General features: G+C 42.3%; 1 protein-coding gene across 2 annotated transcripts in view; it reads right to left on the minus strand.

Annotated features, from left to right (window-relative positions):
• Nucleotides 1-13,247, minus strand: part of PPARA (peroxisome proliferator activated receptor alpha) — a 34,473-nt gene extending 21,226 nt beyond the window's left edge. The window contains exons 1-2 of one of the 2 annotated variants that reach the window (XM_051772557.1): nucleotides 12,782-13,247; nucleotides 10,405-10,527 (exon numbers count right to left, since the gene is read on the minus strand). The gene's annotated coding sequence lies outside the window, so the exon portion shown is untranslated. Of the gene's footprint in view, nucleotides 1-10,404; nucleotides 10,532-12,781 lie in introns of both variants that reach the window. The other variant, XM_051772555.1, reaches the window with a different exon arrangement.
• Between the last annotated feature and the right edge of the window lie 395 nt (nucleotides 13,248-13,642).

Genomic DNA, 13,642 nt, shown 5'->3' on the forward strand with positions numbered 1-13,642 from the left:
ATGGGTCTGTAACCCTGGCACTTGCACTGCCTGCAGGAAAGAAGCCAGTGCAGGCTGAGCCTCCCCTGCATGATGCAGTGATGGGTCTGTAACCCTGGCACCTGCACTGCCTGATGGGTCTGTAACCCTGGCACCTGCACTGCCTGCAGGAAAGAAGCCAGTGCCTCTTCAGGCCCCGGGGAGAGGTGAAAACTGCTTTGCAGATCAGGCAGCATCTTTATTAGACAAGTGGTATTATCATCTTTTGACAGGGGCATGGAGGTCAGGATCATGCAGGCTGGTATGGGCACATCCCCCAGATACTCATCATGCTCCCACAGAAACCCAGTAAATGGAAGATATGGGCATTTACTCTGAGTTGAAACAACATGCTCCAATAAACAACGGAAGTAAAATAATAGTTCCAATGCTGGAAACTCAAGCTTAGACTAGAATCTAGCTCAAAGAAAGTCTTCAGCTGCTTGTAAAGAATAAAACAACATCCTAGCAGCAAATGGCTTTCTAAGAGAGAATTTTAAATTCAACAAGGCCCTCAAGAACCTGGTAACTAGGAACCCAGCTCAGAACTCTTTACATTTACACTTTCTCATTAGACCAGAAATAGATTTCATCACATTTCATCCACAGCATTAGACTAGTAACTCCAGTCACTCTAGCAGACAGCTCAACTTCAGATGTAAAGGCAGACCACAGCTCTGGGTTACTGGCACACTGAGATCTGAAGCCTGTACTTAAATTAGCCCCTGCCACCCCCCTTAACAACAGGAGTCAGATTAGGCTTCATCAGCAATGGGACAGAAAGGTTGTGCAATCTTTGCCTCCAGGCTCCAAAGACAAGACTTACAGGTCTATCACCTCAAATCTGCACCTCTCTGCAGCCATGCTTGCTCTCTTCCACACAAACGGCCACCAGCTGTATCACACGGCATCGCTCAGATCTGCAGCGAGCTCCTTTTGATAACAGAAACATCTTCTTCCTACCTCACTTCTGTAAAGAGTGGAGATGGAGTTGTTGCTTGAACTCAAGCTCAAATAGGTTCAAGTCTGCACAGAACACCAGGAGGACCTGGAGATTTTTTGGTTAGTTTGGGTTTTTTTCCCCTCCTCTAAATGTGAGTTTTCATCCCAAGAGTAAATGTTTTGGAGGTTTCTGCAACTGGGAATAGGAAGACTTGACCTCTCTTTCTAGTGAATGCTGAACTGAAACTAAAGTCAGAAGGAGTTATATGTCAAAGGAAAGCTTTCAAATCTCTTTTAAATCTGTGTCTGCTGAATTCTTTAAAGAGTTGTCTAGTCAGGACTTCAGTATAAGTTAACAGTAATATTAGTTAACAAACTGTATAATACTATATTAGGGTTATTGGCAACCTATAATGTTCTCCTTCACTTTACTATTTTCTTCAAGAAGTGTTTTTGGAGCAGTCTTTGTTGCACTTTTTTTTTTGTTGTTGGTTGGTTGCTTTGCATTTTTTGAGTTTCTGGGCTTTTGTATTTCTTTAACTACATTATAACTCAGTCTAATCTTTAGAGGATTCAAAAACCAAGCAAACATTGTAAAAGACTTAAGTGGAAAACTTTCTGTTAAAGTCTTTCATCTTGCTTCAACTTTTAAAATCCAGATGCATAGAAGTCCTGAAAAAGTGGCAATTTGTAATTGTGTGCCTCTGTTTCCATTTTTATAGTCAATAATGAGCTCTGACACATGGGTCAGAATTGACTAGAAGCTTAATCTATAAATCTATAGAATAAAGATACTATTTTTAACATGGCTTTAGAAAAAAATCAGCCTGGACAACAGTATGAAGGAAGATTTTTCAATTCATTACATTAGTTGTTAATGCACTTAATGCAAATATTCATATTGGAGTTCATAACATCCAATATTTTTGAGGCATGACCACTGAAGAAAGTATTTTACTAACAAGAGATTCCAAAAAAAGCAACGATCATTTCTTTTCCGCAAGAAACTAAGCCGTGGCAACACTGTAGTAACCAGTACGTTTTTGAGTAGTCCGTGTTCTCTGTCATGGGCTGTCTTTCAAGTTCAGTTCCACCAGTACCTCTCAAAGCCCACCAGAGTTTCTAAAGAACACCCTTCACTGTTCTATAAACTTTTACACCTGCAACACACTCTCCCTTTTCTTTTCCCCTCTCCAAAGAATCTCCAGGTTTTGCATTTCCATGTCAGTACCTCAGGTCACAGTTACATTCCACTCAAATCATTCCATACTTGAGGAGGATTCGAATGGTTATATGTGTTAATCATATCAGCCACAGCAGTTTGTGCTCCAAACTTCTCCGGACTCTAAATCCTTTGTGACAAGCCCTTGTGGGCTGTGAGGCTCACAGCACACTGCTCAGCACACAGATGCTGAACATGCACACGTGGGGACCACAACTGCTGAGAAGCCAAGATCATGTAGGGCTGTTCTCCCTACACGTACATCGAAAGCTGGGATTTGATTCATGGTTGATATTTGAACCAAGGCAAGGTCACATTCAGACAAACATGACATACATGTATTTGCTATTTGATCCAAGACCCAAGGTCACGTTCACACAAATGTGTCATCTGAGTATTTGCTATATTTTTATTACCCTGCTGATGAACTCAAAGCTCTTTCACTTTCCCCATGTATCCCAAAAAATCCTTACCCATTTGTTTGGTGTGCCTGAGAACTCCTCACCCATTCATTTGAAAGTCACCTCTTTTTTCTAAGTTTTGCAATACTGTACAAATGTCTGACAAGCTAATTACATTAACCAAGATTTTGAATTGATTAACAGTCAGGGACACCTCAGCTTCAGAGATCAGTGCTCAGATTGAGGCTAAATCTGGTTGCATGTTATGGCCAGAACTAAGAGAATTAAGAAAAAGGAACAAACCAAACACCCCACAAAAAGTGTCTTATAAACTGTCTGCACAGATTAGATGCCCTAAACCATTATAATTTTTTTTCTAAAAATAATACACAAAAGTAAGTTTGAGTGGTGAAGTCAAAGCTGATTGTGACACGTCCAGGGTTTACAAACAGCCCACGCGTTTGTCCCAACATGCTGCTCACTGGGAACCAGATCCTTAAGACTGAATTGGAATGTTGCAATTGTTTCCTTACACATGTGATTACAGCATCTCAGATTATGAAAAGTGCCTGCTCAACAACCTTCTAACTATACCCCTGATATTCTACAGAGACCTCATTTGTTGAAGGATAAAGACATTTGAGGGTAAAAGGTAAACAAAAATTGTATTTCAGTGTGGTAACTAAATGATTATCTCCAATATAATCAATTTTTGAAGTAAATAAAATGTAAACCCCTTGCTAAGTCTCCTGCAGAGAACATTTTACTACATATGGTAAAAATAAACTTCATAGGATAACAAATTAAAGACATCTGTGCAACTAAAATTGTCAATTAAAATTATAATCTAATACATACAGAGGTAGTGCCAGGCAAAATTTTTGGCCATTTTCCATTAAACATATTGACTGTGCTGTTACATAAACCTCTCACTCAGAAGTTTTACTTGCTCACATGCTTGATTAAAATAAAATAAAACCAAATAAACCAACACAAGAACATTTACATGACTGTTCTATCAAGAAAGACATCATAATTTTTACAAGCACAGCTGTCTAGTAACTCTTTGTAACAAATATGAAATTTCAGACATACTATATTTATGAAAAGATATAAAAACAATTGTCACTAACTTAAGAGTCAAACAAGGCCTTTAATGCACTTTCTGACACTTAATACTATTTCATCAATCTTTAGGGTTCATGTAAATGTATGGATAACTTAAAATGAGGTTCTTATAAACTAGGAGATAAGAATCCCTCTTGTTTTATATCTGCAGACCTTTATGTGTGACAGCAATTGGTATATATTGCTGATAATACCTTATTGGCAGCAACATACTCTTTAGAACTTAGAATCCTTGCTGTGTTATAAATAAAAATACCTGTCTTCAGCTGAAAATTACAGTAAAATGAAGGATAAGAAATAATCACCTAATCTTTTGTTCTCTGAGTATATTTAATATTTTGGTATGATTTCAACCTTGCTTATTTGACAGAAGAGCAAAGGACTGATCCTGTGAAATAAATACTTTAGCTAAATACAACCTAATTCAAGGTCACATATCAGACAGGTGCCAAGTAGTTCTGAGTTTACTGAGCAGCAGTGAAGTTTTTGCAATTGTTTAAACAGCATGATAAAAGCTGGAGAGCATCGAGACAGTACCCAAATTCAAAAAGCAGCATTCATGGGTGTTTACTACTGCCAGCATTAAAACACTGGGGAAAGGATAAAAAGACAAGCAAACAAAACCTTAAGTTAAATTAAAACTTTGGGGAGAAGGATAAAAAAGCTTTAATTTCCATTCTTTGCTCCCAGAGACACCACATTTCCACAGCACTGGCACTCCTGCTGTGCTGGGATGCCTCCCTGCTCCCCTCCCAGGGCTGTGCTCACGGTGCCCCCTCCCCACAAGCTGCTGGAGCTGGGGCAGCCCGTGCTGCTGGGGGCTCCTTGTCTCCTGGGCTGGTTGGCACAGGACAGGCCAAACAGAACAGGGAACTCTTGAACTCCTATTGCCTCATTTCCTCAGGAGGCTCAATAACGGGTTTTCCTTTCTTCTCCCAGGCTACCAACTTCCATAACAATTAGAGGACTTTAATGCCTTTGCAGCCATTATTGCTTTCTCTGATTTGCCAAGGCTTGCAGGTTCAGAATTACTCTGTAGAGGGAGAGGACAGCAGACCATTCTGCATATACCTGACAGGTAACTAGTCCAAAAGACATGAGAAAACAACCCTGAAAACAGCTTTCGCTTTAGCACTTTTGGAGCATAACTCTCTTCCAAGACAGATCTGGATTTTTGCCTTCTTCCCCCACATTTTTTTCCAGTTCATTTTCAGTATTTGTTTTATATTTACTAGGTTTTGTAGAACACATAAGTGCTCAACAGGTGCCTGAAGTTATGTCAGTATTGGATTATTCTACAATTTCCAAGACTTGGAACTCACTTGGACTCCTAATCACATACTTTATTAAGAAAAAGATAATTGGCTGTCCTTGAAACAGTGGTGAAATATTCACTTTGGCTGAAAATTCCTGACCCGTGAGCAAAAATACTAGTTCTTACAGACATCTTAATGGTAACATTCTTCCTGAATAAAGAGCTATTGTTCTGGAACAATACTTCTAAATCTAAAAGGAGAGGGGAAGAAAAGAAAAAGATAAGTTAAAATTACTTAATGCAAAAGGCTGAAAGATGATTTGGTGTGTTTCACATATTGAGTTAAGATTGTGAAAAGCTTCAGTTGAGTCTTACCTGCCTTTTAATGATAACTTAGGCCTTGCAACTCCCCATTGTTAGTCTGCCTATTCAGATACAACTTCTCCACCTCACAAACTCCCAAACTTTGCGACCCTGATCTCGTTACACAGGTCATGCTTAGAAAAACTGAAATAAAAAAGCCCACAGCTTTGCATCTGTACCCGTCCCTGCAACAGCTCTCCTACTTACGACCAGTATTCCTTTAAAAGGGACACGAAGTCTCTTAGTTTTCTCTTTTTGTTTACAGCTTCAATTCCTACATCTAAGCTCGGGCTCCTTCTTGTTTTGGCTCGGGACAAAGTCCAGTTACTTTGGTGTTTCATGCTGCAACTTTCTTTTCAAAGACCAATAACAACGAAAAATATCTTTCTGCCTCAAGAGTGCCCCCTTTCCGTCTCCCCATCCCAAATCTCAGGTTACAGTTTGGGCTTTGCCCTGGCACGCTCCTTCCAATACTCTTTCATCAGCCATATCAGCCAACCCCAAATCACCTCCTATCACCCCCTGGGGCCCTGCAGTCTCCCACCCCAGCTCCTGCAGCGCCTGCACAGCTGCACCATCTGCAGCCCCCTGCATGATTCATCACCCACCACAACAGACCGGGATTATTCACTGTTTGAAAAGCTACAGAGCAATTTACATCTGTTTCTGGAAGAGATTCAAGAAGCCTGAATTCGCCTTCTTAGCAGAGAACATCACCACTGTGTATTTTCAGTGGCTTTATTTCACTGATAAACTCCATTCCCTTGCCCAGACATAGTAACATGACTGATTTGATAAACTTAATTCAGCTTAACAGAAGAATTTATATCCTATCAAAAAGAATGATCCTCAGACAAGGTATAACAGATTTAGGCCCCTTCTGCTTGCAAGTGTACTTTTGCAAACTGAGTCATTCCAATGGGCTAGCTTTCACACTCTTCTACTAGCACAAAAAAATCTAGTGCCTTCTACAAACAGCACCTGGAGTTGTGTAGGTTACTTATTCTTCATTGTGCTACTATTTCACTCATTCCTTCGAAGTATTTTACAGGCTCTTGTTGCTCAGTTATTACACTTAAATAAATACACAAATAAAACCTGCTAAAAATAATCTAACTTCAATTTAATGCCATGTCACAACTCAGAGTACCCAAAGTGGAATGAGAAACAAAATTCTTTCACTTTTTGTTTTGTTTGTTTGTTTGGGTTTTGTTCTGGATTTTTTTTGTTATGACAAAGGCCTTCAGTTTTAGTCTGATAACCTAGACATCCCTACCTTAAAAAGTTTTTCTTTGCAACAAATGTATCACACAAAAACAAAGTTTACAATGAATTAGCATTGCTGACAAGAGCCTTGGCAACTGGCATGAATGCAATTAATCTACATTTTTTGGCAAATGGACATCAAGTACTTGTACTTGCAAGCTCCTGACACGACAGATAGAGGATATTCTTGGGACACATGACTTCACAGCTCTAAATCAGGTCACTCACTACAGCATGGAGATCACAAGCCCCACACTCCTGCGAGATCCAAAAGTGTTAAAACATAAACAATTATTTTCCTGCCATTATTTTCCCGGCTCATCCTTCCCATGACAAGAAGGGTGTCTGGTCACCAGTTTAACGGCAATACCAGCATTGCCACCCCACTCCTTTTAACTGAGGAAGCATCTGAATTGCAGAAAGGTGGAACTAAAACATGAATCCAGGGAAACAGCCAGGATAAGAAAGCCTGTTTAAAAAGCAATATATGTACTTTCATATTCCAGTTTTACTTCACTTTCTAAGGCATTTCAGCCGGCTTGAACCAGACTTTGAAAGAGCAGTTATGGGGACACAGCATTTCTCTGCAGAGCCAAACTGAGTCACTGATTGCAAAATAATGTTACCTAAAGGGTACTTAGACAAGCTTAAGTAACATAAGAGCTCCCTCAAATCACAAGGACATCCCTTCCACAGGTCCCCGCACCTTCCCTCTCGCTCCTCCCTTCCCAGCCACGCCACCCCCGTGCCTGCGCTGGCTCCCGCCCTTGGCCACCCTGCACTAGTACGGGAGCCCAGAGCGGGGCCAAGCCGAGTGTCAGCGTCCCCCGGGACACCACCCTGGGCACACCGGCCTGGCCCGCTCCCAGGAAAAGCCCAGGCCAGGAGCACAGCGCTGTGCCCGGGAGCCAGGGGCAGCCTGGGGAGGAGCACGGCTGTGTCCAGCCCCCGAGAACAGGCCCTGGCACGGGTTATTCCCCGGGCAGACACGGCCTCGGTGAAACCATCCCGTTCGCTGAGTAACACGGGAAAACCAGCCAGAGATGGCTGGACAGACCCCCCGAGGGGCTGCAAAAGGGGGGACAGAAACACACGGGTGGTAGATGGAAAGAAGGGGCCTAGACCAGATCTATCACGCTCTGTAACCACATTTCTTGCTGTAGTCTATATCTGCAGGGCTATCAGGAACAACAGAGAGAAGACATCCTATTTTCTGTCCTTTTTGCATTTATGTGCTCATTCATACACACACACCCCTGCCATGTAAAAGAGAAATCGAATGAATGAAAGCTGCAAACTGAACAATTTGTATTCTTAAAGGCTAATCACTTCTACATTTCCACAGGATTTATTACAGGATTTATAATCTTGAGAAAATGCAACTCCTTGCAAATTCAGCTGGAATTATGGCAGCTCAGTATGCTGAGAATCAGGTGCCCAAAATGTACATTTAAGTTGAACATTTGACAGTGTTTTGAAAACATGGGCATGTTTATGTGCAGTTATGTCTGTGTGGCAGCACAGAACACAACAGGTACAGCTGCTGCTTTTTTCAAAGGCAGTATCCTGTGCTGCTTGTCTCTTACTTACAAGGTACCAAGGCTGCTGCCTGATTTGATCAGTCTGGCCTGCTTAATTGCACACAGCAGTCTTTTATCCTGAGGGGGGTAAGAATAAATAAATTTCACTATATATATATATATATATATATATATATATATATATATATATATATATATATATATATATATATACACACACACATATTGTAATCTTCCCCTGAAAATTGCCAACGAGGCAACAATAGTCACTATGACCTCTGGGCTGCAATTATTTTTATTTTAACATCAGAGTGAGTGCATTAATGGACATCTGTGCTGGAGCATTCCCCAGCCCTAGGCCAGAAAGCCACCAGGCACTGCCTGCTGATGAATGCAGGAGTCTCCAAAGAAGTCTGCTGACACGAGGCCCACCTTCCCCCTCACACATGCTGCATAAAGATGGGGGGAGTTCTTTTGTTTAATGGCACCCTGCCCCACGACTCCAGTGTCAGGTACTTCATACCATTCTTGCTGAAGCAGTAACACTAACAGCAGGTTAGGACATATCATCACTAATTCAAGTCTTCACTTCCAAATAGGTGTTGCAAACAGACAGAAGTTCTTCTTACCTTCTGAACATTCACATTCAGTGGTTTGTTCTGTGATTTGTTATATCAATCATTTCCAGTAAATAATTATTTACAACAGAACAGGCATGTAGCACTTATTTGTGTAACAAAAAAAAAGAATGGCAATACAAGCCATTCTGTATGCAAATAACAGTATTCACTCAGCCTAACAGTGCTGGCTGCATGGATATATACAACAAAACAGTAATCCTGCCTCCAAACCTTAATCACAGGCTGTGAAATAGTTTCAAATGATCAATTTTTACGATCATTTTTTTTTGTTAAATATAAATAACAGTGAGTTATTATGGTACCATTTTTTAATGTAAAATACATCAAACTCTAAGCTATCCATAATGATACATTCTCTCAGCTCCAGGATATTATACACTCACAGATGAGTAAGGTGTTACTCAACCTGCACTTCATTTGCACACCAAACAGCATTTCTGGTTTCCTTTCTATGTACTTACCAACAAACTGAAAGCAAACGAATGAGATACCAAAAAATGAAATATGAAAATATTGGACTAACTTGCTTTCACATGTATTTCATCTGCCTGGAAACAACTTCAGTAGCTGCTCACTCCTCTGAGTTCCTCAAGGCAGACACATTTTTGAACAAGTTTATTTTACTATTTGGAAAGATTAAGTGAGTAATTTCTCAGTTTATATATTTTTTAAAAGCCATGATAGTATATCAGCATTTCTAGAAAGGAATGGGTAATCTGCCAAATGCTGGCCACTCCTAGTGTTTCCACAGGCACAAGACAAATTGAACTTAAACTAATAAATTTAGAGGAATATCATACCAGAGAACAAACTCTGCCTCTTTGGTAATTTGCAGCTTTCAATCTCCAAAGTAAAAAAAAAATTCAACCCCATGTGGATTGTAAGACACAGCAAAGACCCACACAAACTACTCACGTAACAACTCAAGCTTCAGTCAGCATTGGAATGCCAATGAGTTGTATTTTATAATTTGTATTAATCTGTGCACGAGAAGCCCTTCACTGGACACAGAAATTACACTTCCTAGATATTTAAAGACACATGCAATGCACTTATAAATAAATACTGTTTCATAAGCAGAAACTATGAGAACTGGTATGAGGAAGTGGAGTCAGACTTGGCAACATCTCAATGCCACATGCAATCTGGTCACACAACAATCTTCTCATATCAATTCAATGTTTTTAAGACATGCCAAATATCACACTCTTTCAGAGATTTTAGTTTTATTTTGATGATTTAGAGCCTAACCCTACCAGATAAGTACTTTTTAATTCAGTGAAAAAAACAGCATTCTGCTTCATAACAAGTTGTTCAATATTTAATTTGACAGTGAAATCCTGATCACTCTACTTCTAAAATATTAAGAATTCAGAATTCTAATAACTATTGCCTAAGACCATAGTAGATATCAGAACATAAGGAAGTTTTATTTCCTCTGCTCTCCTGATTGTGCTACTGCTTTCTGTTTATCAATTATTTATTGGCACTGCTTGCTCAGATTTCCTTCCTTGTCAGTTGACTATACATTAATCACTCCTGACAGCGATTCTCCCCCAAATGTTTGTTCTTCCCTAGCTGTTCAAGAACAATGCCAGGACAGACTCCAGCCCACATATGTACTCACCACTTCAGGTAGTATCTTGCAAGGCTGTAACAGAAGTTGTTTTCCAGAATCTGTTCCCTTTCCATTTCATGTGCACATTGGTGATAACAAGTGGTTCTTCATCAATAAAAAGCTGCTGACATCCTTTCTTAAAAAAAATAAAAATAAAGAGTCAACAAAATTTCCCAAAGCTTACTATTCTGATTTTATATTGAGATGATGTAATTTAAGGCTTTTCAAAAAATATTCCTTAATGCTTCTGCAGGAAAAAAAACGCTGTCATTTCACTTGGGCTAAAATTACATTTTAAATGATTGAGGCTTTTAATACATCACCAGTTTTACAGCAGGACCACACTGACATCTAGCTAACTAGGGAATATGACTAGTATATCCCAATATCATTCTGATCTTTTTTTCTTCATACTAGAAAAATTCAAAACCACTCAACTAAGAATATTATAGTGAAAGCTCTGTGCTATTTTAATTATCTGTTCTAAAGCAAAATACTTTTACTCATAAGGAGCATTCCCACAAACGTCCAAGCCTTTCAATGGAGAAACTGTTATGGTTTCCAAGGGGCATAAGATGTCTTTGCAATGGGCCTTTTAAGTACCATTTACACCCCCAAAGGTACAGATTTTGCTTTTATATACTTTACAAGGTCCATTAAAAACAACAACAACAAAAACTATACATACCTCTAAAATGCAAAAAATTAAAGATTTGGGGAGATTTTGAAAGAGCAGTCAGATTAAAAGGAAGTTAAAATTCCAAAATTCTTTAGGAAAGTATGCTTGAACATATAGTAAATATTAATTCATTTATCTTCCAAAACAAGTATGGTGTCCCCTTTTTTCCCCTTGCAAAAATATGCAAGAAAAACAGAACTCAAATCTCAGTAGGAAAGTTATAATAAACTAAAGAGAAAAATAGTGCTGTTTGCAATTTTGAAGTACAAGCTGTTCTAAAAAGAAAAAATACTAAGAAAAATTCCTTTGCCCTCCTCGTCCATCTTGGGACAACAGTGAGCATTATAATCCATATTCTAGAACAAGATAAATACCTTAGGCCATATATCCTACTCTCCTGTAGGACATAATTTCCCCTAGTATTTTTATAACACTCCACATGTGAAATATTAAAAGTATAACTGGACGAAATCACAACTGAAATGTAACCCTCTCTCCCATGGTTTAAAATTCATTATAGCATTTATGAAGACTACAGGATGAACAGGAAATAAAGACCTTAAAGAACCACTGAAAAGCAAGTGACAAAACCACCAGGTGTTTGGGATGTGCAGGTTTGCAGTAGGTAGCCAGAACTCCCTGTGCACCTGACTGCAGAGGATGACAGTCAATATAAAGTAGCAAAAGATTGATAAGAATTTTTTTTGGACCACACTAAGAGTTCCTTCCAAACATGGGAAAAGGGAGGGCGCATGCTGCCTGCACAGTTCCACAAACCTCTGATAAGGTCTGCACACCCTCATCCTTCCAAAACACCACATCATGTTACTCAAAATCCCCAAATCTGCCACTAAATTAACTAGGAGTTGATGGTCCCTTGGCAGCTCACACCAGCTAACAAAGGTTATGACACTGGTTTAGCTTTGAGCAGACGTGTGACCACATCACATGAACCACAACTGCCCTTGGTTCCAGCATGAGACCAGGTAACCTCAGTGCTCAGTCAGGGATTCAGAATTCATAAAGGAAACAGTTCTTAAAGCTGATCGGCTTTGCTGCCTGCAAAGTAAATATCTAAAAGTGATCGGTGCAGGATGCCAATGAGAAAATCTGTGCATGTTCTGTAACACAAGTGCAGTTTGACCACCACTTTCCTTCACAACAAAACTTATGTGACACCCCTATTAGTGCAGTACTACTAAGACATCCAATGCCACCAAAGTGCCAGACATTATCATTCCAGATAATCGTGTCTGATGAATCCTGTACTCATACTACTTCCCTCAGCGAGCTTAGGAACAGCTACCCGTGTTACTGAGACTGTGCCAATCTTAATATAAATACAAGGCAATACGTCTTCGCGCTCTTTTCCATCAGTACTTCTGGAATGCCTTCTGAAGAGCAAGTGACCAGCCCCAGAGGGACAACAAGAACTCACCAAACCAGAGAGCCCCCACTCCTAGGACAGAGGGCTTCCCTCCGAGCGGCCGACCGGGAACAGCACAACCCGCCTGGCCCAGCCAAGCCAACAGCGGGAACCTCCAGGCTCGTACTTTCTGCCCAGTGCCCGAGTTCATTCCAGGTTAAGGACAATCCAGATGTGCCCCATTTAGGACACATGACAGTTGCCAAGCAGCACCCTGTGTGACGGGACATCACCCCCCCCCCGTTCCCCGCTCCCCCGGGGTTCCCAGGCTGGCTCTTTACCTCCGCCCGCCCGCGCTGGGCCGGCTCTGCCCGTCCCGCAGCCCTGGGCCCGGTCCCCGCAGCCGGCGGCCGGCGCCGAGCCGAGCGCGCAGCGGAGCCGCTACAGCATCTCCCTGGGCCGGCTACCTCCGCCCGCTGCCTCCGCCGCTCCGCCGAGGGCTTCGCACCGCGGGGCGAGGGAGATAAGGAGCAGCGAATAGCGAGGGAGGGGAGGAGAAGAGAGGACAGGTCATTAGCAAAGCCGCCGCCGCGTTAGCGAGGCGGGGCCGTCACCAGCCCCGGGCGGGCGCTCCCGCCTCCTCCCCGGAGCCCCGCGGGACTCGGGCACGGCGGGGCGGGGGCCGCCCTTAGGGCAGTACCGTGCATCGCTGCCCCTGCGGGCTGCGCTGCGCCGGGCCGGGCGGGCACCGCCGCGTCCCCGGCTGCCGGCGAGGCGGGATCGGGGTCGGGACCGGGACCGGGAACAGGGCGGGAGCGGCCGGTGACAGGTCCCGGAAGTGAGGTCGGCACACACCTCCCGCCGCGGCCGCGCGCCATTGGCGGGGCGGGGGCGGCTCCGCTCCCCTCGCACCCCGCTCAGTCCTCAGACCCCTCGCACCCATTTCAGTCCTCACACAGTCCTCAGACCCCTCGCACCCATTTCAGTCCTCACACAGTCCTCAGACCCCTCGCACCCATTTCAGTCCTCACTCCCTTCACAGCCGTCACAGTCCTTAGACCTCTCGCACTCCTCACGGGCCCCACAGTCCTCAGACCCCTCACAGTCCTCAGATGCCTCACACCCTCCCCTCAGACCCCTCACAGTCCTCACTCCCCTCAAACCCTCCCGTCAGACTCCTCACTCCCCTCACTGTCCTCACA

Source organism: Manacus candei, unplaced genomic scaffold (assembly GCF_025592945.1).
Source record: "Manacus candei isolate 608988 ecotype Guabito, Panama unplaced genomic scaffold, ASM2559294v1 h1tg000153l, whole genome shotgun sequence".
Lineage (NCBI taxonomy): Eukaryota > Metazoa > Chordata > Aves > Passeriformes > Pipridae > Manacus > Manacus candei.